General features: G+C 41.0%; 1 protein-coding gene and 1 long non-coding RNA gene across 3 annotated transcripts in view; one reads left to right on the plus strand and one right to left on the minus strand.

Annotated features, from left to right (window-relative positions):
• The window catches only part of rngtt (RNA guanylyltransferase and 5'-phosphatase), a 179,583-nt gene that overhangs the window by 33,920 nt on the left and 122,954 nt on the right, over positions 1-22,709 (minus strand).
• On the plus strand, positions 6,953-21,156 carry LOC141379509 (uncharacterized). Its single transcript, XR_012396287.1, has 4 exons — positions 6,953-7,815; positions 7,897-7,985; positions 8,310-8,477; positions 17,418-21,156. It is a non-coding gene; the product is annotated as an uncharacterized lncRNA (long non-coding RNA).

The following is a 22,709-nucleotide window of genomic DNA, read 5'->3' on the forward strand; positions in this document are numbered from 1 at the left end:
TGAAACAGTAATCAATTTTAGGGTGAGCTATCCCTTTACAACAAAGATCTAAGAGCTGATTGGTCAACACAGTTTGCAAAGTGTGAGCATAAACTCTGCAGAGCATCTTTAATCTGCCGATGTTCATCTGCTGTGATTTCATTAAAGACTGCAAACCCAAACTGAAGAGAAACCTTATCAGATTGAATTCAGAAGGCCTCATTTGATAGCGATTATGGCGGAGAGCTCAGATCATGCGTGAAGCCACGATTCTGGGGCTGGAGGAAAAACACCAGGAGAACGGCTGAGTGTAAAATGTCTCTGTGTTTTTATCCTATCAAAGGGGTCACCTGAGGTATGATGTTTGTTTCTTCACCAGTTAGCTGTATCTTAGAAAATATCATTATCACTTATCAACTGTATCATGCAGCCCTATACTATAGAAGTCAATGGTTACAGGTGTTAGCATTTTTCAAAATATCTTATTTTTGTTTTCAAAAAAAAAAAAAAAAAGAAAATATTTTGAAAAATGTTAGAAACCGGTAACCATTGACTTAAAAACGAATACTATGAAAGTCAATAGTTAGAGGTTTTCAGCATTTTTCAAAATAGCTTCTTTTGTGTTCCTCCAGTTCATGCATATTTCTACAATCAAAGGGGCAGTTCACACAAACATGAACATTTACCATTTATCTACTCTCCCACAAGTGGTTTAAAACTTTTGAGAGTTTCTGTTGTTGTAGTTCAACACAAAAGAAGATGTTTTGAAAAATGTTAAAAAACCTGTAACCATTCCATAGCAGAAAAAACATTTTAGATATCTTCTTTTGTGCTCAACAAAAACAACGACAGGATATTTTGAAAAATGTTAGAAACCTGTAACCTTTGATATCCATGGTAGGAAAAACAAATACTATGCAACTCAATGGTTACAGGTTTTCAACCTTTTTCAAAATATCTTCTTTTGTGTTAAAAAACAATAAAGTATTTTTTAGAAACCTGTAACCACTGAGTTCCATAGAATGAAACAAAGGATACTATGGAAGTCAATGGTTACAGGTTTTCAGCATTTTTCAAAATATCTTATTTTGTGTTCCTCCAGTTCATGCATATTTCTACAAGATTAAAGGGGGCAGTTCACACAAACATGAGCATTTACCATTTATTTACTCTCCCACAAGTGGTTTAAAACTTTTGAGAGTTTCTGTTGTTGTTGTTGTTGTTGTTGTAGTTCAACACAAAAGAAGACGTTTTGAAAAATGTTAGAAACCTGTTACCATTGACTTCCATAGCAGAAAAACATACTACAGAGGTCAATGGTTACAGGTTTTCAGCATTTTTCTAAAATATCTTCTTTTGTGCTCAACAAAAACAACGACAGGATATTTTGAAAAATGCTAGAAACCTGTAACCTTTGACATCCATGGTAGGAAAAAACAAATACTATGCAAGTCAATGGTTACAGGTTGTCAACCTTTTATAAAATATCTTCTTTTGTGTTCAAAAACAATAAAGTATTTTTTAAAAATGTTAGAAACCTGTAAACACTGACTTTCATAGAATGAAAAAAAGGATACTATGCAAGTCAATGGTTGCAGGTTTTCAGCATTTTTCAGAATATCTTCTTTTGTGTTTGACAGAATATAAAAATCTCAGACTGCATCAGCATTTCTTCAGAAAGTTTCCAGTTCATGCTTATTTCTACAACACTCAAAGCAGTTCACACAAACACACGAACATTTACTATTTATTAACTCTCCCACGAGTGGTTTCAAACTTTTAAGACTTTCTGTTGTTGTTGTTGAACACAAAATAAGATGTTTTGAAAAATGTCAGAAACCGTTAACCATTGACTTCCATGGTAGAAAGAGCAAATATTATAGAACTCAATGGTTTTCAGAATTTTCCAAATATCTTCTTTGGTGTTCAACAACAACAAGATCTTTTTTTTAAATGTTAGAAACAGGCAACCATTGACTTCCATAGTAAAAAAAACAACACTAAGGAAGTCAATATCTTCTTTTTGTTAAGAAACTCAAACCAGTTTGAAACATATCAAGGTGAGTAAATGATAAAAAAACCTGAAAAAAACTGGTTAAACTATCCCTTACAAGCCAAACAACCCTGTAAATGGTCTGTGGACATTTTACATATAATAAAAAACAGATTTAAACTTTATAAATCAACTGACAGGCAATCAGCCAATCTGCTGTCAGTTCATTTAATAACAAGCTGTTTCCTCGTCCAATCAAATGTCACCGAATGGGATGGAATGCAGTGATAACATATGGTGCTCAGACTGAAATGCTGTTGAAACAGTTACAACACTGATGCAATAAAATCTGCAGAAAAGGCCGGATCTGACTGAAGCTGCACTTGGGAGTTTCGCCTTTCACTTTCGCAATTCATTTCCACAATAAGAGGCGATGGATAGCTCATTCTTTACTTTATTGCCATGCCAAGGCCTCCTTGTGTTAAAAATACATGAAGTTACTTATATACAAATTAGAAAGCAAGTAAAGAAAAAAACAAAGAACATCTTTAAGAAACCATTTGATCAATCAGGTTTTAAAGGAGACTTAACAAGCAAGACTTAAAAGGGTATTTTACACAAAAATTAACATTTACTATATATTTACTAGGTTTCCCACTTCAAAGAGTTTCTTTTGTTACATACATAAAAAAGATACTTTGAAAAGTGTTAGAAACTGGTAACAATTGACGTCCATAGTAGGAAAAACGAATACTATGGAAGTCAATGGTTACAGGTCTTCAGCATTTTTCAAAATATCTTATTTTGGGTTCAACAACAATAGCAAACACAAGAAGATATTTTGAAAAATGTCAGAAATCAGTAACCATTGACTTTCTTGGTAAGAAAAGCAAATACTATGCAAGTCAATGGTTACATGTCTTCAGCATTTTTCAAAATATCTCCTTTTGGGTTCAACAATAGCAATAAAAAGGAGATATTTTGAAAAAAGCTGAAGACCTGTAACCATTGACTTCCTTGGTAAGAAAAACAAATGCTATGCAGGTCATTGGTTACAGGTCTTCAGCATTTTTCAAAATACCTTCTTTCATGTTAAACAACAATAGCAAAAAGAAATTTTGAAAAACGTTAGACATCGGTAACCATTAACTACCTTAATAAGAAAAAAATGCTATGCAAGTCAAAGGTCGCAGGTTTTCAGCATTTCTTCCTGATAAAAATACATTAAGTAACATAATTACACATTAGAAATCAAGCAGGAAAACAAAGCAACCAAAACGTCATTCAATTTAACACAATGTATATTCGAAAAACATTTTAAGGTAAAATGATATTAAATAAATACTCTGAAGTGAGTGCATGTCCTTACAAAAGCTTGCTTAATATGACAGAAAGAGGGTGAAGGGGGATTTCTGCACCTTTAAGCAGAGAAAATCACTGTGTGACCCATCTGACATCTCGTAAATCCATCTGATCAAATCTGCTTTTAAAGGAAATGAAAAGTCTCTGAGATCTGAGGATGGATTTCATGTCTTTAACTGTTTATATTTGTATCACACTCCAATACTCCCCCTCAAGTGGTTCAAAACCGTTTATTAATTCTGTTGAAGGCAAAAGAAGATATTTTGAAGAATGCTGAAAACCTGTAACCATTGCCCTCCATAGTAGGAAAAACAAATATCATGGAAGTTTTCATGCACATATTGCTAGTTTTGGAAGTGTTGTTAGTGAGGCCAGAAGGGGGCGCTCAACCTGCGGTCTGTGTGGGTCCTAACGCCCCAGTATATTGATGGAGACTCTATATGAGCGCTGTCTTTCGGATGAGACATGTTAAACTAATTAAATTGATGACCTCGCTGTGGTCATTAATAATCCCAGGATGTCCTTCGATAAAGAGTAGGAGTTTAACCTCGGCATCCTGCCCAAATTTGCCCACTGGCCTCTATCCATCATGGCCTCCTAACACCCCCATATCTAGTGTTGGGCAGTAGAGCGTCGCTACAAGTAGTGACAGTACTAGCTTAACTACATTTCTCAGTAGCGTGGCGGTAGCGTCGCTACTTTCTAAATCAAATAGCTTTTCGTCAGCAAAGCTATTTTATTAGTGAAGTAGCGCAGTAGCGTCAACACAAGCTACAACACAAGATGATCGTGAATCAATGATGAGGGCACCGACATTCATGAAGCTGCCTAGCCGATGAAAGTAAACCTATATGATGGTAAGAGTGACGATTTCTTCTTCTTCAACAGGTCAACAACAAACTTTTTAGTGCGTTAAACCTGAGGCTTTTTTTTTTCTTGTGATGCAGCTCTTTAAATCAGCTTCTAAATTAGAAAACAGTGGGCGTGGCTTGTTTTTTTACTGTGAGCTGATTGGATGTAGTAAAGTAGGCGTGTCATATAGAAAGATGTGGAAAAGGGTTTAGGGAGTGTCATTACAGCCAGGGCCGGCGTGTCCCTAGAGGCGACCTAGGCGGCCGTCTAGGGCGGCAGAATAGAGAGGGCTGCGTCCCCGACTCTATCCTCACCACTTGCGCCCTCAGTTATATCCGCGACTAAGAGAGGGCGGTGTCCGCGACACTACCCTCACCACCCATGCCCTCAGTTCGCGTCTAGGGCGGCAGGATAAAGAGGGCGGCGTCTGCGACACTATCCTTACCACCCGCGCCCTCAGTTATATCCGCGACTAATAGAGAGAGCGGCGTCTGCGACACTACCCTCACCACCCGCGCCCTTAGTTATATCCGCATCTAGGGCGATAGAATAGAGAGGGCGGCATCCGCGACACTACCCTCACCACCTGCACCCTCAGTTCGCGTCTAGGGCAGCAGGATAGAGAGGGCGGCGTCCGCGACACTACCCTTACCACCCGTGCTCTCAGTTATATCCGCGACTAATAGAGAGAGCGGCGTCCGCGACACTACCCTTACCACCCGCGCCCTCAGTTATATCCGCGTATAGGGCGGCAGAATAGAGAAGGCGGCGTCCGCGACACTACCCTCACCACCTGCACCCTCAGTTCGCGTCTAGGGCGGCAGGATAGAGAGGGCGGCGTCCGCGACACTACCTTTACCACCCGTGCTCTCAGTTATATCCGCGACTAATAGAGAGAGCGGCGTCCGCGACACTACCCTTACCACCCGCGCCCTCAGTTATATCCGCGTATAGGGCGGCAGAATAGAGAAGGCGGCGTCCGCGACACTACCCTCACCACCCGCACCCTCAGTTATATCCGCATCTAGTGCGATAGAATAGAGAAGGCGGCGTCCGCGACACTACCCTCACCACCCGCGCCCTCAGTTATATCCGCGTATAGGGCGGCAGAATAGAGAGGCATGGGGTTGAGGGCGGCGTGACCGTCCTTTGCCTAGAGCGGCAGTTGAGCTTGCTCCAGCCCTGATTACAGCCTAACAGGCTCCTCCTGCTCACCATTTCTGTTTGTTGTCAAAACTGACAGCTGGAAGGGCGTGGTTAAGTATGTTAGCCACGCCCAATATTTCAGACAGACCTAATCTGAGGATTGAACCGAAAACAAACACCAAGTGCATTTTCAGATTTCAGTCTTAGATTACAATGATTGTTTTCTTGATGACATGCACAGACGAATTGATCCCCACAAAACTAGCAATGTGAGCTAACATAATCAATACGGTTAGATTCGATTTCATGTGCACTTTATTGATTAAGGACCAGGTTCAAATTGTGGCTTTCAACTTGCTACTAACATGACACGAGTTTAAAAAAGGATGTCGAATCCCCGGGTGTCGTGCGGTTAGAAAACATCCAGCGTGATTTATTGGACAAGCATGACTGGCAGCACCTGAGCTGTTGTGTATCAAAGCCTTCGTGCTGTGTCAGTCGATGGGAGAAGCCGATGTGCTGATAGCTTGCAGAAGAAGGAAATGATGCTTGTCGCGCATAAAACCCAGCTCTGTCTGAGTGATGGAGGTGTCACTGAACGCTTTCCTGCTGCAGGGAAACTACAGCTGAGAGCTTGTAAATACCCCTGAAGGAAAAGGTAATGCAGCGGGGGGAACGTCTTGTGTTTGAGCTGAAGGTGTGCTTATGAAACCTAATTATGAGGGAAGTGAAGGAACCGCTTCGGTGATTGTGAATTACGCCACTACAGATTTACAATTCACGATCAAAGTATGACCAGCAGCAAATATCTGAACATTTTCCTAAGTTTAAACTAGGATATGTGGTGAATTAAATGCGCAAGTGTTGTAATTTAATCTTCAGTAGTAACCAGCACACACAAACACATTTGGAGTGGTCATGAAAGACTTGGAGCAGATATTAAGATGCGTTTATAATATTCCGATTACATGTTCGATGACGGCGACGCAGTAGGTAGTGCTGTTGCTTCACAGCAAGAAGGTCGCTGGTTCGAGCCTCGGCTGGGTTAGTTGGCATTTCTGTGTGGAGTTTGCATGTTCTCCCTACGCTCGTGTGGGTTTCCTCCACAGTCCAAACACATGCGGTACAGGTGAATTGGGTAGGCTAAATTGTCCGTAGTGAATGAGTTTGTATGGATGTTTCCCAGAGATGGGTTGCAGCTGGGAGGGTTCAAAACGTTCTGGATAAGTTGGCGGTTCATTCCACTGTGGCGACCCCGGATTAATAAAGGGACTAAGCCGAAAAGAAAACGATTGAATGAATGTTTGATGACAAGAAGACAACTGGAGTAAAGGAGGCGTAAACTGATTCAACCCGGGCTCAATCTGAAAATGTACCCCTGTATACATTTCTGGAGAGCGCCAAATGCATGCCAGGAGCAACGTTTTTTTTGCAATTTTTGCTTTCACGAATGCACCAGAGGCCTCTGTGTATGCTTTTTCAGATCTCTCTTTCAGAATTTCTCTCACGAGTGCCATTCGCGCCTGCTGTTGCCACGTAAATCCACCAGAGACCGCTGAAGACTGACTGACCCTCCCCCTACCCTCCTTCCCAAAACCCAACTGAAAGTGTTTTCAAAAGCAATCCATAATAATAAAAGCCCTGTCGGCAGCCTGATTTTTACACTTTCAGATTTTACCACATTCTTATTTACCCGTTTATTTTATTTTTTAGCTTTTGTTTTAGTCTTGCTGCCCCGTAGCTTTCCTTTTAAATGCAGTCGTAAGTTTCTCTGGCTACATAATTCGCGATCTCCAGAAATCTATATAGGGCTACGTGTTCAGAATGAGCCTGTGTTGAATTGATTTGCGTTTTCCCAAATTCAGCCACATCCAGAAGTAGTGCAACTAATTGAACCTCAATTTATATTTCGATTTTAGCCTCCAGCAATAAAAAAGAAAAATCTGTATTAAGCAATGATTGCGTCAAATCCCTCGCCCCTTCCAGCAGTCTGCATTCGTTCCTTCACAAAACTCAGTTTCACATCAAATCAGTAAAATCATGCACCTTCATTTTTTTCAGCAGGGCTCGAGGATATTCTGAGCTCAGGGCGCTCTCCCAGGACAGCATGCTAAACGCGCCTTGTTATCAATCATCAGCTAAATGGGAACTCTTGAGAACTCTAAGACTGAAATTAGGACACACGGCCTTGAGAATAACTTCTTTTATCGCTTTTATTCTGATGTTTGGTTGTTCTAAAAGCTATTTATTTCAACAGTAGTTTTTTTTTTTACAATGTAAAGCAGTCAAGCTGCAAACTGTGAGCACAGGACCATGCTACACACAAACCATTGATTTTTTGTCTTCCTCTGTCTGCATGTGTACTTTTTTCAGGTCTGCAGTGGGCGTTTTGTAAAAAAAAAAAACAATGCTGATCCAGAACAGAGAAGTAATGTGTCAGAAGCTGCAAGCACAGAGTCCAGACAGCACAATACTTCTCCAAGGTAAAGTCACTATCGTAAGAGTTTCAGAAATGCTGTCAGGAAAAAAAAAAAATCCTAATAGCTGTGCTCACCCCACTCCAGATACTCAGCATGAGGTGAGAAGATGAAAGAGGAAGTGATGACGTGTTTACTGAGTACATATGTGAGCTGCACCTCCAACAAACCACAAGGTGACCGCTCTGATGCAGGGCTCTCCATATAAAACCACTATTATTACCATTTGTTTAGAGTTATTACATAGATATTATGACAGTTATAACAATAACTCACCTCAGAACAAATGCTTAGCAGCATTTGGAAATGAGGACTGACATGTATCTTTATTCAAGACTCACTTCTGAAGAGCTTTTTAAACGTGAGGAAAAATAAAAACAATCCTCGGCAAAATCCTTCAATTATTCATTCATTTATTTTCCTTTGTCTTAGTCCCTTATTTATCAGAGGTCGCCACAGCAGAATGAACCCCCAACTATTTCAGCATATGTTTTACACAGCAGATGCCTTTCCAGCTGCCACCAGCCTGAACCGCTGATACAAGGCAGGATGATCCATGCTTTCATGTTGTTGAGGCCAAATTCTGAGCCGAGCATCCGAATGTGTGAGCAGAAATGGAGACTCATCAGAGCAGCAACGTTTCTCCAATCTTCTATTGTCCAGGTTTGGTGAGTCTGTGTGAATTGTAGCCTCAGTTTCCTGTTCTTAGCTGACAGGAGCGGCACCCGGTGTGCTCTTCTGCTGCTGTAGCCCATCCGCCTCAAGGTTGGACGTGTTGTGTGTTCAGAGATGCTCTTCTGCAGAGCTCGGTTGTAACGAGTGCTTATTTGAGTTACTGTTGCCTTTCTATCAGCTGGAACCAGTCTGGCCATTCTCCTCTGACCATCAACAAGGCATTTGCGCCCACAGAACTGCCGCTCACTGGATACTTCCTCTTTGTCGGAGCATTCTCTGTAAACCCTAGAGACGGTTGTGCGTGAAAATCCCAGTAGATCAGCAGTTTCTGAAATACTCAGAGCAGCCTGGCAGCAACAACCATGCCACGTTCAAAGTCTCTTAAATTCCCTTTCTTCCCCATTCGGATGCTCAGTTTGACCTGCAGCAGATTGTCTCAAATGCATTGAGCTGCTGCCATGTGATTGGCTGATTTGAAATTTGCGTTAACGAGAAGTTAGACAGGTGTACCTAATAAAGTGGCCAGTGAGTATAAATCCCTGATGTTAAATTAAGGTACATTTAGAAAAGATGAATGATTAAGCTGAGTAAGTGATTAAGTGAGTGAGTGAGCTTAAGGTGACGGACCTTGACGGAGGTATGCAATGGGCAACGTTTGGCAATATTAAGTCACATTTTGCTCAACAATTTTACATTTCAACCCTTTATAGGCCACTAATAGAAATACTCATCAGAAAAGAATACGAGTTAATGATTATTTTAAGACTTTTATGACTTAAAAAATATATTCATTCATTTTCTTTTCAGTTTAGTCCCTTTATTAAGCAGGGGTCGACACAGCAGAATGAACCGCCAACTTATCCAGCATATGTTTTACGCAGCGCATGCCCATCCAGCTGCAACCCATCACTGGGAAACACCCAAACACTTCCATTCACACACATACACTACAGACAACTTAGCTTACCCAATTCACCTGTCCCGCATGTGTTTGGACTGTGGGGGAAACCGGAGCACCCAGAGGACACCCACGCAACTGCAGGGAGAACATGCAAACTCCACACAGAAATGCCAACCGACCCAGCCGAGGCTCAAACTAGCGACCTTCTTGCTGTGAGGCGACAGCACTACCCACTGCACACAGTCTATATTTATATTGTAATCAATGTCAGCAAAGTTCATCAATAAGCATACCGGCCAACACTAACACAACGTTTATCCCGGGAGTCTCCCATATTTCACACTCATCTCCTGCCATGCTCCCGTTTTGTTATTTCTCCCGGAAATCTCCCGTTATTCCACCTCCCCTCGCGTTTTGGTACAGTCTTCAACATCCCCTCTCGGTTGTCCACTTTGGTAGTAACCCATCTCCTCCAGTGCCAAAGCCGGTCCATGGTACAGTTCACTAACACCACAAACACCTCCCGGGTTCTCCGGTTTGCCACCCAACTCGTCCCCTCGTCCTGGACCTTCAGAGACAAATGTTGGCAAGTATGCCTATAAGCTTCCTCACCAGATAAAAAGTTCAGCTTTAATGAATAACCAATGTGTTTTATCTTTAGTTTTCAAGGTATAACTTTGAGTTTACCCTAGGCTAGAGTAAGTTTAGAAAGAGAGTCTTCGTTTGGGGTCGTTCAAGGTGGAATGATGATGTCTAACAGCATCTGAACACATAAGAGATACAGCCTTACATAAGAACTGAGCAAACACCTTTCTGAAAACGCATCAGATTGGTGTGTGTGTCAAACTGCTGGGGTTGAATGGGAGTGTGCTTAGCGATGGGTCAATCCGAGGATATATTTTAAGAACTTTCAAAACTTTTCCAGTACAAAAAGTCAAGGATGACTGTGGAAGGTAAATCAAAAGAATGATTTTGAAAGCACTCGAGGTATGCCGAGGATTGTCAGGCCTGGAAATTTGTGAAAGGCGTCTGAAACAATAAGGCTTTTATGGGGATTGAGTTACTGCTACGGCTCGAATGCCTGAAGGTTTTTGCATTTGAACGCTGTATTGTATTCAAGCACGACAGACCAAGGTCGGACTGCCACCGCCGCGCATCTTCTTATGGCTTGTCAAAACATTTTTAAAGCCAGTTAGACGGCGTGTTCCTTAATCAAATCAACTCACTGAGTTATTCAGTCATGTGGCTGACACACAAAGATCTCAAAAGCAGAGCCGTGTTAGTCCTTGATGGAGTCAAATGCAGTCAATGCAGGGGTGAAAATCAATCAAGAGCGCAACACAAACCCCAAGCATCACCATGGAAACAAGCGCGACCCTGTTAACATTCCTTCATGCCAGACTAACCTGTTTACCTGGAGCTTTCACTTCTGCCTAATGCCTCAGGCTGCCGTACGACTCGCCTGTTAGCATGCTTTCAGCAACCGCAAACTCTTGGTTTACACAATTGGTTTCCATTTGCGTGTGATAATTAAAAGACTGGACATGGACGAATGTGGAGTAGAGATCTGCGCGGGACTAAATTTTGAATCCCGCTCCCGCCCGCACGGTTTTAGCCCGAACCCGACCGCTCCCGCTTATATTAAGAATTTGTTGTCCCGCTGCCCGACCCGCCCCGTTTTCTGCCCGCCGCGCCCGATCCCGCTAAAGAGCGGGGGAGAACAAAACCGAAAATCCCCCAGCTATACAGTCCAGACAGCCAAGCTGTCTGTATAAACCAGCCTGATCTCACGAGAAAACGTAAGTATTTTACGTTTTGCCAGTTTAGTGGCTAATTCGTACGAATTCATACGAGTTCAGTCATACGAAATGGTACGATTTTAAAAAGGAGGCGTGGCACCTAACCCCACCCCTAACTGTCATTGGGGGATGAGCAAATTGTACTAAATGGTACGAATTAGATCGTACGAATTCATACGAACTAGCCACTAAATGAATAAGTTACGAATTGCCATGAGATTGTGTTGGTATAAACACACACAGCACCAAGCACACACACACACAGACAAATCTCTCTCTCTCTCATACGCACGCGCGCACTAACACACACACAAGCACCAAGCAGACACACAGGCGTTTGCTGTTATATCAACTCAAAGGCTTGTAATACCATGTATCAAGTACCAATGTAATACCAAAAGGTTTTATATAAAGGTATATAAATACTGAGTCGCGCCAGCTTGGGCCGATTCCGGCGCAGATGCGGCAGCGTCGGCTTGCTTACGGCCGCCGCATCTGGCCCGATTGATTCGGGCTGGAATCGGGCAGTGAGTCCACAAGCATCCGGAGTCCGGCAGCCGGAGCCGGGCTGAGTGGTAAGTCTCCGGCAGGCGAGAATCTAGCCGGAACTGGCCCGAGTGTATTTTGCTATCTGGGAAAACTCTCTCTCATTCTCTCTCATTCACGCGCGTGCGCACTAACATACACAAGCACCAAGCACACACACAGGCAAAGCTCGTTCTCTCTCTCTCTCTCTTTCTCTCTCTCTCTCTCTCTCTCTCTCTCTCTCTCATTCGCATAGCAATATCCGCGATATTGCTAGACAGCCCGCTCCCGTCCCAAATTAAACCCGTTACCGACCACTCCCGTGATTTATTCAGAAATTTATTCCCGCGCCGCAGAAATCTGGACGGGTCTGCAGACCTCTAATGTGGAGTGTGGACGACTAGAATAATCCCACCATCTGTCTCGGAGATGGAAACGTCTGAAAATCACGCCCTAACTTGGTTCTTATAGTCAGATCATCAGTGGAAGACCGAATGCTGGATAGTTTGATCCAATCACACACAACGAGAACACAGCAGATATGTAAAACAGAGTTATGCAGAGTACAAACACACAGAACCAAAAAAAAAGTGGCTGAACAAAATGTCCTGCTCCTCGTCGCTGCTAAAATCTCGGATTTAACATGAAAGAGCTTTTATCACTTGTCATATTATTGCATCACAGCAGGTTAGGCCGGCCTGACAGTGTCTCCTTCTGGTCCTATAAACACACAGAGTCGGGTGTAAAAGTGACAGGACAGAATGATCCTCTCAAAACAACACAAACAGGGGTGTTCATTTCTGCTCCTGGAGGTACAGTAGAGGTTTTCATGGATCCAAAAACCTCCGGGTATGATGTTTTGTTGTGTGCTGCGAACAGGGGACGGGTTTGTTATTCACTGCCTTAGCACACTGCCTAAATGTGCTTCTTCCAAATGGACCTGATACCTTTAACAGAGCCTCCTTTTGCAACAAACAGCCCACCTTATTAAATAGGGGATTACAGAGTCGGGTGTAAAAGAGACAGAACAGAATAATCCCCCAAAAACAGCACAGCTGAAAACAGCGATGTTCAATTCTGCTCCTGGAGGTACAGTGGAGATCTTCACGCATCCAAATAGATATCAAAACCCGAGGTTCTACCTGATACTTCAGAGTCCGAATCCAAAACACAACTTTTGTTGTGTGTCTCGAACAAGGGTTGGGGGGCTTCGGCTGATTTAAAAACAAATGTGCTTTTTCCAAATGGACCTCATCCCTTAAACCAGTGGTCTCAAACTCAATTCCTGGAGGGCCGCAGCTCTGCATAGTTTATCTCCAACCACCTCTAACTCACACCTGCTTAAGGGTGTACTCACACTATGTAAAGCCCGCACTCACATTACTTTCAGGCCTGGGCATGCTTACGTCATCGATGCTGCGCTGTTCAGTAAGCTCTCTCGCTCAGCACAGTGGAGATTTCTTTAGTTATATCGTTTAAGTCGTTTGGGATGCGGTGACATGCAGTCAAATATTTCGCCGAACTGATCAGCCACTTTTGAAGCTCCTAAACAATCAGAAAGGTCTCGTGCTGCAGGAATTATGAGGTTTGCTGAAGGCGCAGCTGTGGTGCAGTGAGGGGTTTACGTCTTTAATAAACTACGGCAGTTTGCGTTCACTGAACAGTAAGAATGATTAATAAATCCATATGAAACAGTTCCTTAAAAGTCACGTCTCGCTTTCAGTTTCGGGCTTAGGCACGTTTTGCACTCACACACAAGTGTACCGCGCTAAAGCCCAAGTGAACCGCGCTGAGGCACACCTCTTCCAACCGGGCCAGGGCCGGCCAAGTAAACCGTGTCTGAGCCCGATTCAGAGCACTCAGGCTGTATCCGAAGCCGCATACTTCCATACTATATAGTACGCAAAAATCAGTATGTGAGCCGAGTAGTATGTCCGAATTCATAGAATTCGAAAATCAGTAGGCGAGGAGTACCTGGACGACTTACTACTTCCAGCAAGATTGTGAAGTGCGCATCCCATGTATGCTGCGCTATCCCATAATGCCCCGTGAGAGAATTCATGAATGGAAGTAAGGCGACGCAACTGACGCAGGTAGGTCATGTGATCATGACAAAATGGCGGATGTAGTACGTCCGAATTCCATTCATACTTTTCACATTCATACTGTATAGAACGAACTTTTCTAACGGCTGAGTAGTACGTTTAAATAGTACGTTCTGATAGTATAGTGTAAGTAGGTCCTAATAGTCTCTAGTAGTCTTGAACACCTTGATTATTTGGATCAGCTGTGTTTGATTAGGGTTGGAGCACAACTGTGCATTGCCTCCAGGAGTCCAGTTTGAGACCTACACCTTAAACAGAGTGTGCTTTAACTATAAACATCCTTATTGAATAAGATTATTGGAATGACACAGCTGTGGCCTAATGGTTAGAGCAGTGATGCCCAAACTGTGGCCCGTGGCGATAGGGATGGTTTAGAGATTGACAATTCAAATTTAATGTAACCCTTTGCTTGTTTTATTGTTAAAAGCTAACCGATTTAAAATAAATGTGCTTTTACCAAATGGATCCCTTAAATCAGTGGTCTCAAACTCAATTCCTGGAGGGCCGCAGCTCTGCATAGTTTATCTCCAACCACCTCCAACTCACACCTGCTTAATATTCTCTAGTAGTCTTGAACATCTTGATTATTTGGATCAGCTGTGTTTGATGGTAGTTGGAGCAAAACTGTGCATTCCCTCCAGGAATCTAGTTTGAGACCTATGCCTTAAACCAGGAGTGTCCACAGTCGGTCCTGGAGGGCCGGCGTCCTGCTGACTCCAACTCGATTCAACACACCTGCCTGGAAGTTTCTAGTATACCTAATAAGAGCTTAAAGCTTATTCAGGTGTGTTTGATTAGGGTTAAAGCAAAACTCTCCAGGACCGAGTGTGGACAGCCCTGCCTTAAACAGAGTGTGCTTTTACTATAAACAACCCTATTGAATAGGATTATTGGAACGACACAGCTGTGGCCTAATGCTTAGAGCAGTGATGCCCAAACTAGGGCCAGTGGGCCAAACTTGGCCCATAGTAACCTTTGATTTGGCCCACCATGGCATCTGAAAAGCGAGGAAGTATGATAGGGATGGGATGTTTTATTGTTAAAAGCTAACAGATATTAAATGTTTTAATTAAATTATGTAAATGAATCAGATTTTGCTGAAATGTACATGACAATGCAGAGACTTTGGTCAGCAAATCAAGTCAAAAGCAGATTGTGCTCGACTAGTGTATTCAGCATTGAACTCCACTGTGTTATACATGTGATTGTTTTTATTACAGTGATCATTTAAAATGTTATACTGCATTAGACAATACATTTTAAAGCTAGTTTTCTGTTCATTTTATAAATATTATGAAATAAATTAGGAAATTACCCATGGCAAATTTAAAGTAATATAATTTGGTATATTTACCTTTGGCCCACGGCTCTTAATGATATTTGCGTTTTGGCTCTTCATTCGAAAAAGTTTGGGCACCATTGGGTTAGAGAGTTGAACTTGTGATCCAAAAGTTGCCGGTTCGAGACCTGGCAGGGATTGTAAGCGGTTGGAGTGAGCATCCAACACTCTCCTCCAGCCTCAATACCACAGCTAAGGTGATTCCCTTGAGCAAGACACTGAACCCCCAACTGTGCCCTATAAGGGTGTAAGTCACTTTGGGTAGAAGCATCTTATATCATATCTCAGTAGTGAGAAACCTTAGGGTGTTAAGAGTATAGCTGTTCACTATGCGATGAACACACACTCAAGTCAAAGTGTGCTCCTTGTGTTAACATAGCAGTGTTTTAGCTGTTTTCATTATAATAGAATAAAAAAATGGCCATAATTATGGTAATTATGTTTTGAAAGCAGAATAAAAAGGGTCTGAGCTGAGTGGCTGTTAGGAGGCTAAAACAGTCTCAGAAGACAACAAGTGCTGCGTGGGCGCGTTTCCGCACAGGGCTTTGTAGAAAGCAGCATTAGCAGGATTTCAAAGACTCCTGTTCACAGCAGCAATACCACCATCAAAACAAAACCAAAATCACCTACAAATGTTAAGTTCATCAGTGCTGCTCTTCAATTCAGCTGCTGTGATCAATTTTTCTATAAAAACAATAATAATAATAATAATAATAATAATTCCTTACATTTATATAGGGCTTTTCTGGGCACTCAAAGCGCTTTACACATAGCGCTTTGGGAGTATAACTAAAACCTTAATATATAAAATAAAAAATAATATATTTGTAACTTTTATTTAATGTTTAAAATGCAAATCCAATTAGATTCCTTTTATTTGGTAAACAAAGCAAGTTTGTCTTATAATTTATCTATTAAAAGACAGAAAATATAACTGTACAAACGGGATTGTACATAATTCAGATGAACATTTTCATATTAGCCAATAATATTACTGTAATTAATAAAAAAAATATGAATAAATAATATAGATTTACACACATTTACTCAAGTAAATAAACAGAATTAATGATGGGCTAAAAATCTGGGGAAAATCTGCAGAATTCATGCGCGTGCAGATTCCAGGTGGGCCTACTCATACACCACCGGTGTTTATAAGGAATTATAAGGACTAAACCGCTGTTTTACTGTTAGTTAGGCAGCTAAAATCAACCACTACAGTAATTTATTCATGTTTGCTAGGGTTATTAACAGTGCTGTTTTAGTTTATATCATGTTGGCTATTTTAAATAATGTTATCAGATTAAAAACACACTGACTTTAATAACATTTCATAAAATTTCACAATTCTAAAAAGAAAAAGGGAAAATTCTGTCATCGTTTACTCTTCATTTGCTTGCTCAAAACCTATCTGAGTTGCTTTCTTCTGTTATTAGGCCTTCCCCAGCCTTACACACGCTCCGCCTATGCTCGGCTGGGTCAGTTGGCGTTTCTGTGTGGAGTTTGCATGTTCTGCCCGTGTTGGCGTGGGTTTCCTCCGGGAGCTCCGGCTTCCCCCTTAAGTCCAAACACATATGCTATAGGGGAACTGGGTTGGCTAAATTGTCCGTAGTGTATGAGTGTGAATGAGAGTGTATGGATGTTTCCCAGTGATGGGTTGCAGCTGCGTAAAACCTACGCTGGATAAGTTAATCTGCGGCGAAGCCAGGTTAAAAAATGGACTAAGCCGAAAAGAAAATGAATATTCTCAAGATGATTCGCAGTAGCCAGATGAGCCTGTGTTATTAGATTCAGCAGTTCTTATCTGGGAATAACATATCTTGGAATCTCCAACTGACTAATCAGAATCAAGTATTCAAGGGAGATGCATAATAAGCAGTGATACTGTGATGCTTAAGAGGACAAGACCTTGACAAAACCATGTCAGAGGAAAGCGCCTCATTCCTAATAGCAGATTTGGAAAACAAGAACGTGCCGATAAATGACAGGTCACAGGCCAGTGCAAAGCTGGCACACGAAGCCAATACCTCCCATCCTGAGTGATCTCAAACGCCACCGGCAAAAGGTGATATTACCACATCTATCTCTGTCAGAGATATTCAATTACCGCAAGGCAATTTCCTTATGCACGCTGGCCTGGATGTCTGATCATGTAATCCAGTTATTGATCTGATATAGCGTTTTCATAAGCCAAACAGTGAGGACATCTTCATGGATTTTCATTGCGACACTAATTTTACGCTATTTTTTGGTGATCATTTTAGGAGCTCGGCGTATCCTTGACCCACTATGTGAAGTGTTTCTGCAAGTTCTCGTGATCTTCAAACCCATGTGACGAGTCGGTGATGAAATAGGAAGGAGAATGGAGGCGAGTTAAAACATTCACAGCTTTGGTTCGAGTTGTTCATGTCTAGTCCTTGTTGGCCAAAATGGAAAATGGCTTCATAAGAGATTGCATGCATGCTTCAGCCTCCTCGTAAAACAAGACAACGGAAGATTTCGATTCCCTGTCAATGAAAGTCAAGTCTGTACGGTGTTAGTCTGTACACGTGTCTGTGTGTGTTTTCCACCACACATCAAAGACACTGAAGCAGCTGATGCCTGTTGGATGTGCAGGAACACAATCATGTGTGTGTGAGAGAGAGACAGAGAGCAGCTCAGGTGATGTGAAGAAACCAGAAGCAGATCGAAGACGGAAAGCCTTGTTTATAAGTGTGTGTGTGTGTGTGTGTGTGTGTGTGTGTGTACTAGTACAGATATGGTCTAGGTATTGTAACATAGATGTGCTTTATGAGGACATGTACTGTGTCCTCGCACTTCAATACATATTTAACAGGGTTTTTTTCCACGTTCAACATAATAGACCACATGCCATATAATAGACCATATCTACAATCCAACCCGCTCTTTAAGAGCTCAAAACTCAGGGATTCTGGTGGTACCTAGAATAGCAAAGTCCACTAAAGGAGGTCGAGAATTTTCATTTATGGCTCCTAAACTCTGGAATAGGCTTCCTGATAATGTCCGAGACTCGAAAGCACTCTCACAGTTCAAAACTAGATTAAAGACCTATCTCTTTATATAAAAACACACACTGCTTTACATAGTGATATGATGCATGAATTTGCTCCACGCATCTCGTTTATTTACACTATGAACAGCGGCTACGCTAATTATTTTCACCTGAGATTACTCATCCTGAGGCCTCCAGAGACTATGCAGCCCCACTGATCCGATTCAAGACCTGTGAAGAGATGATCCCAAAGTTTCCATAATTCTGGACCAGGCCGTATCCTGAGCAGCTGCTGTGGTGGTCATGGAGGAGTGGAGAGCATGCGACTGATTCCTGTGAAACTCCAGGAACAGACAAGTCTTCGCTGACGTCTAGCGTCCTCCCTCTTCTTCTTCCGCTCTGGAAGTCTATGGCAGCCCTATGAACTGTTTTTGGCATTTGCGCAAACTTTGGCACACTGATAGAGGACAGTCTGATCTTCAACCAAAACAAATTTGGACTCTCTAACCCAAACTCTCTAGCGCCACCACTTGTCCAGTTTTTATCGTTATAACATTTGCCAAATGGGCTACAATAAAAAAATTTCTCTGATTCAATGGCTCAAGCTGATTCAGACGCATCCTATGACGTCATTTTCCATTATGACATTTATTTTTCGCTACTTTGAATTTTTCGATGCTGACCAAAGCACCATGCTGACCAAACGTATTGAATTCAAGTAGATTTAACGAACTGTTTTTTGATTAACTTGCGAACAAATTTAACATAGAACTTGCGAAAATTGACTTAGTGTTTTCTGTGTACCACATTGACGTATTTACACCAAACTTAGTGTGTGTTATCACAACCATGGTCTGAAGTTAGCTGCAGCATGGGGTGCACTGCCCCCTAGTGGTCCGGAGATACAAGAATGACTTTTTTTGCTTATACCTTCTCAACCCTTTGTCCAAAATTCATAAAATTGGTCTCTTTACATACGGCGAAGAATGCCAAGTCGAATGATGTCTGATTTTCCCAGGTCAGCCATTTTGGCCATCGGCCATTTTGATTTATGTCAAAATTTGCTTTATTTTACAGATGCATTGGCAAATTGTTATTAAAGTCGGTATGCGATATTTCTAAAAATGCTAATAACTTTTGCCTATTGTTGTGAAACTTGTCTTGACACATTTATTGGGTGGTCCTGAGAATATTGACACTAATTATCCCTTAATTAACTTAATTAGTTAGCCAGAAACCTACTTTTTCGAACTCCTCCTATAATACAGTTTCTACACTCTAAAAAGCAGTGGTTTACAAGGACATGTCTGACGACCTTGTAATCATGCCTAATGGGGTTTTGACATTTAAATTTGGCCAGGGGTTTTCCCTGAGGGTTGGATTTAGGGGTAGAGGTGGGGTTAGGCCTGATAATAAGCGTTTTGACAGTATAAAAGACATTACACCTATGGAGAGTCCTCATAAACCACAATGTGTATGTGTGTGTGTAACAGCTACAAGCTAAAAGTGACTCCTTGGCATTTTGCTGAAAATGTCATTAATAGCAAAAGAGAGGCAGGGCTGTGTGATTGGTTGGTGTGCGGAGGGGTTATTATAAACTCTCTGCAAACACAGCTGTCACTCTTCCACCCTCTCTCTGTTTCCGTGTGTGTGTGTTTTAGAGTAGACAGCTTCATTCGCTATAATGAGAGAGATTTAGCTTTGACAGCGCAAACGGCCGCCACTTCGAGAGGTCCAAAATAAATGTGTGTCCAACAGACAATATTCTCCATCCGAGAGATGAGCATTTTTACATATTTTGTAGAAAATAATATGTAATATTTTACATATTAACAGTCATCTTGTTTATCTGCGCACGCACGTGAAGAGCGCAGGAAATTACGTCCCTCATGGTATCGCATAAGAGATAAAGAAGAACTCTGCTGTAAAACCTCACCCGTCGAAAAGTCTTTAAGACTAACATGGCAGAAACTTGTCTTTGTATAAAACAGGGCGTACAAACTCTTTTGTAGTGGAGAAAATTGCATTCTTCAGAAAACAAAATGGCTGTACGAATACCCTAAAGATACTTTCTATAGTACAATCTAATAAGCTGTCGGTAAACAGAGCTGCTAAAAAGTTGCTGAAACTAAAACAATCATTTTTTTATGAGCAAGGGGATAAAGCGGGAAGATTTTGTGTCTGCGTCTGGCAAATTAAACTGCCGTCTTGTTGAGACCCTCAAGAAACACTACTGCTATGAGAAGCCTTATATTGCCATGTAAGTAAACACAAAAGCATCGCCTCTGCTGGCCCTTTTTAATGCAGATACAAAGATATAAGCTCTTCCAAACCAAACTGAGCAGATTCAACTCTCCCTCCAAGTGTTTTATTGCACATATTCAATAACATGTGCATAAGAAACTCAACGCACATCAAACACAGTGTACTTCTAATAAAAATATGACGGTATAGCAACCACTGCTTTAAATTAGTTTAACAGATTTAAGCCTAACCTCATTTTAAAGAAGACATTTGTCTGATTTGAAATGAGTTGGAAAAAAGTTCAAACGTTAAAATAAAGCAAGTTATATGCCAATACGTTTATGAAAATAATAAAACAATAATTTTAATATTATATTGTATCAGAAACTTGTTTTAGTGACAGAATACAATAATGACATGTGCTCTGAATGCTCTAATCACACCAGTGTGATCGTACGCTTTTGGGACCAGCCAAGGGTGATCACACCGGTGTGATCATAAGTTAAAATTGGTCCTTTGAATCCAGCAAAACTATATTGAGTGCAGCTGTTAACCATGTACGTGGAGGGAGAGATATACGAAGAGCTGTTTCAGCCACCATTATGTCAGCAACTACACTTATTCAACATTTCTGTTGAGTTTGACCATTTTTGAATCCATCCAGCCAATGGGATGGGGACAGACTGAGACTATCTGTAGGTGCTGCATAATATCAAATGTGTTCTGTTGTGATCTTCCACTATATTAAAAATAAAATGAAAAAATGACTGGCTAAATTGCTTAATTTAAAAAAAATATTGCAGTTCTACCTGGTATATCTAGAAAATTTCTTATAGACCTCAATTTGACAAAAATGTTTTTTTGAAGGGCACTTCCCCTACCAATGCATCTCCAGGCATCGAACGATTCACGTGAGCACACAAAACGGAGAAGTAGAGGGAAGTGAAAGAGCTAAGTAATAGAGATGTGCTCGGGCATTAGTGTAGTCAGATGATGCACCATTATTAAGAGCATCTCAGCTGGTTAAGGACTAAGTGACAGTGTGATTGGGACTAATTTCTGCTCTTTTCTTGCCTCTGGCTCTCGTCGCCCTTCTGTCTAGAGCTAGAAAATCCAACATCCAATATAGGACTTTAATAAGAGCACTATTTGCTGAGTGACGTTGACAGTATGTCCACAAAGCACACGACTGTTTAAAAATACTCGTTATCAGGCATGACAACATAACGTGTGAGTGAGAAAATAAAGCACACGGCAAAGGTTAGATACGTCTTTGTTACATGTTTTCTATTTAAATGTGTCTTTAAGGATTAAACTAAACAACAAAAATAACTATATGCAGTTGAAGTCAGAATTATTAGCCCCCTTTGACTTTTTTATTATTTCCCAAATGATGTTTAACAGAGCAAGGGGATTTTCACAGTGTGTCTGATAATATTTTTTCTTGTGCAGAAAGTCTTATTTGTTTTATTTCGGCTAGAATGAAAGCAGTTTTTAATTTTTAAGGTCAATATTATTAGCATCTTTAAGCTATATATTTTCTTGATGGTCAACCGAACAAACCATGGTTATACAATAACTTGCCTAATTACCCTAACCTGCCTACTTAACCTAATTACCCTGGTTAAGCCTTTAAATGTCACTTTAAGCTGAATATTAGCATCTTGAAGAATATCTAGTCAAATATTATTTACTGTCATCATAAGTAAATAAATCAGTTATTAGAGATGAGTTATTAACACTATCATGATTAGAAATGTGTTGAAGAAATCTGCTCTCTGTTAAACAGAAATTGGGGAGGGGGTTAATAATTCAAGGGGGCTAATAATTCTCACTTCAACTGTATAACCACATATAACTATCATGCACTGACAAATCCAACAGTAAACGTTACAAATCACAATAACATTACTATGAAAATTGACTTTTCAGAACTCTTTAGTAACCAAAACTGAGAACGTACATTCATGTTTGACTGTTCTGTTATGATGCTTTTCTGCATTCTGTCAAGTGTCAACCACTAGCTGGTTTCCAAATGGTGTAACATTTATTCTTTGTTATTAAATGCTGCTATTATCGACATCAGAACATCAGAAAGAGGTTCACTGTAAAAACTCCACCTTTAATTCAGTTTAAAAATCTAAGTTAGGTGGGTATATTTTTGAGCTCAGTGTTGAGTTTACTCCTGAATGCATGTTTAGAACTGTTGTTCAATGTAATTAATAAAATCTGTTGAGGAGATGTAATAATTTGATTTATTCATTTAAGCTTTTATTTCCTGCTCTGACAAACATTAAAA

The sequence above is a fragment of the Danio rerio genome, chromosome 20 (genome assembly GCF_049306965.1).
Source record: "Danio rerio strain Tuebingen ecotype United States chromosome 20, GRCz12tu, whole genome shotgun sequence".
NCBI classification, from domain to species: Eukaryota; Metazoa; Chordata; class Actinopteri; order Cypriniformes; family Danionidae; genus Danio; species Danio rerio.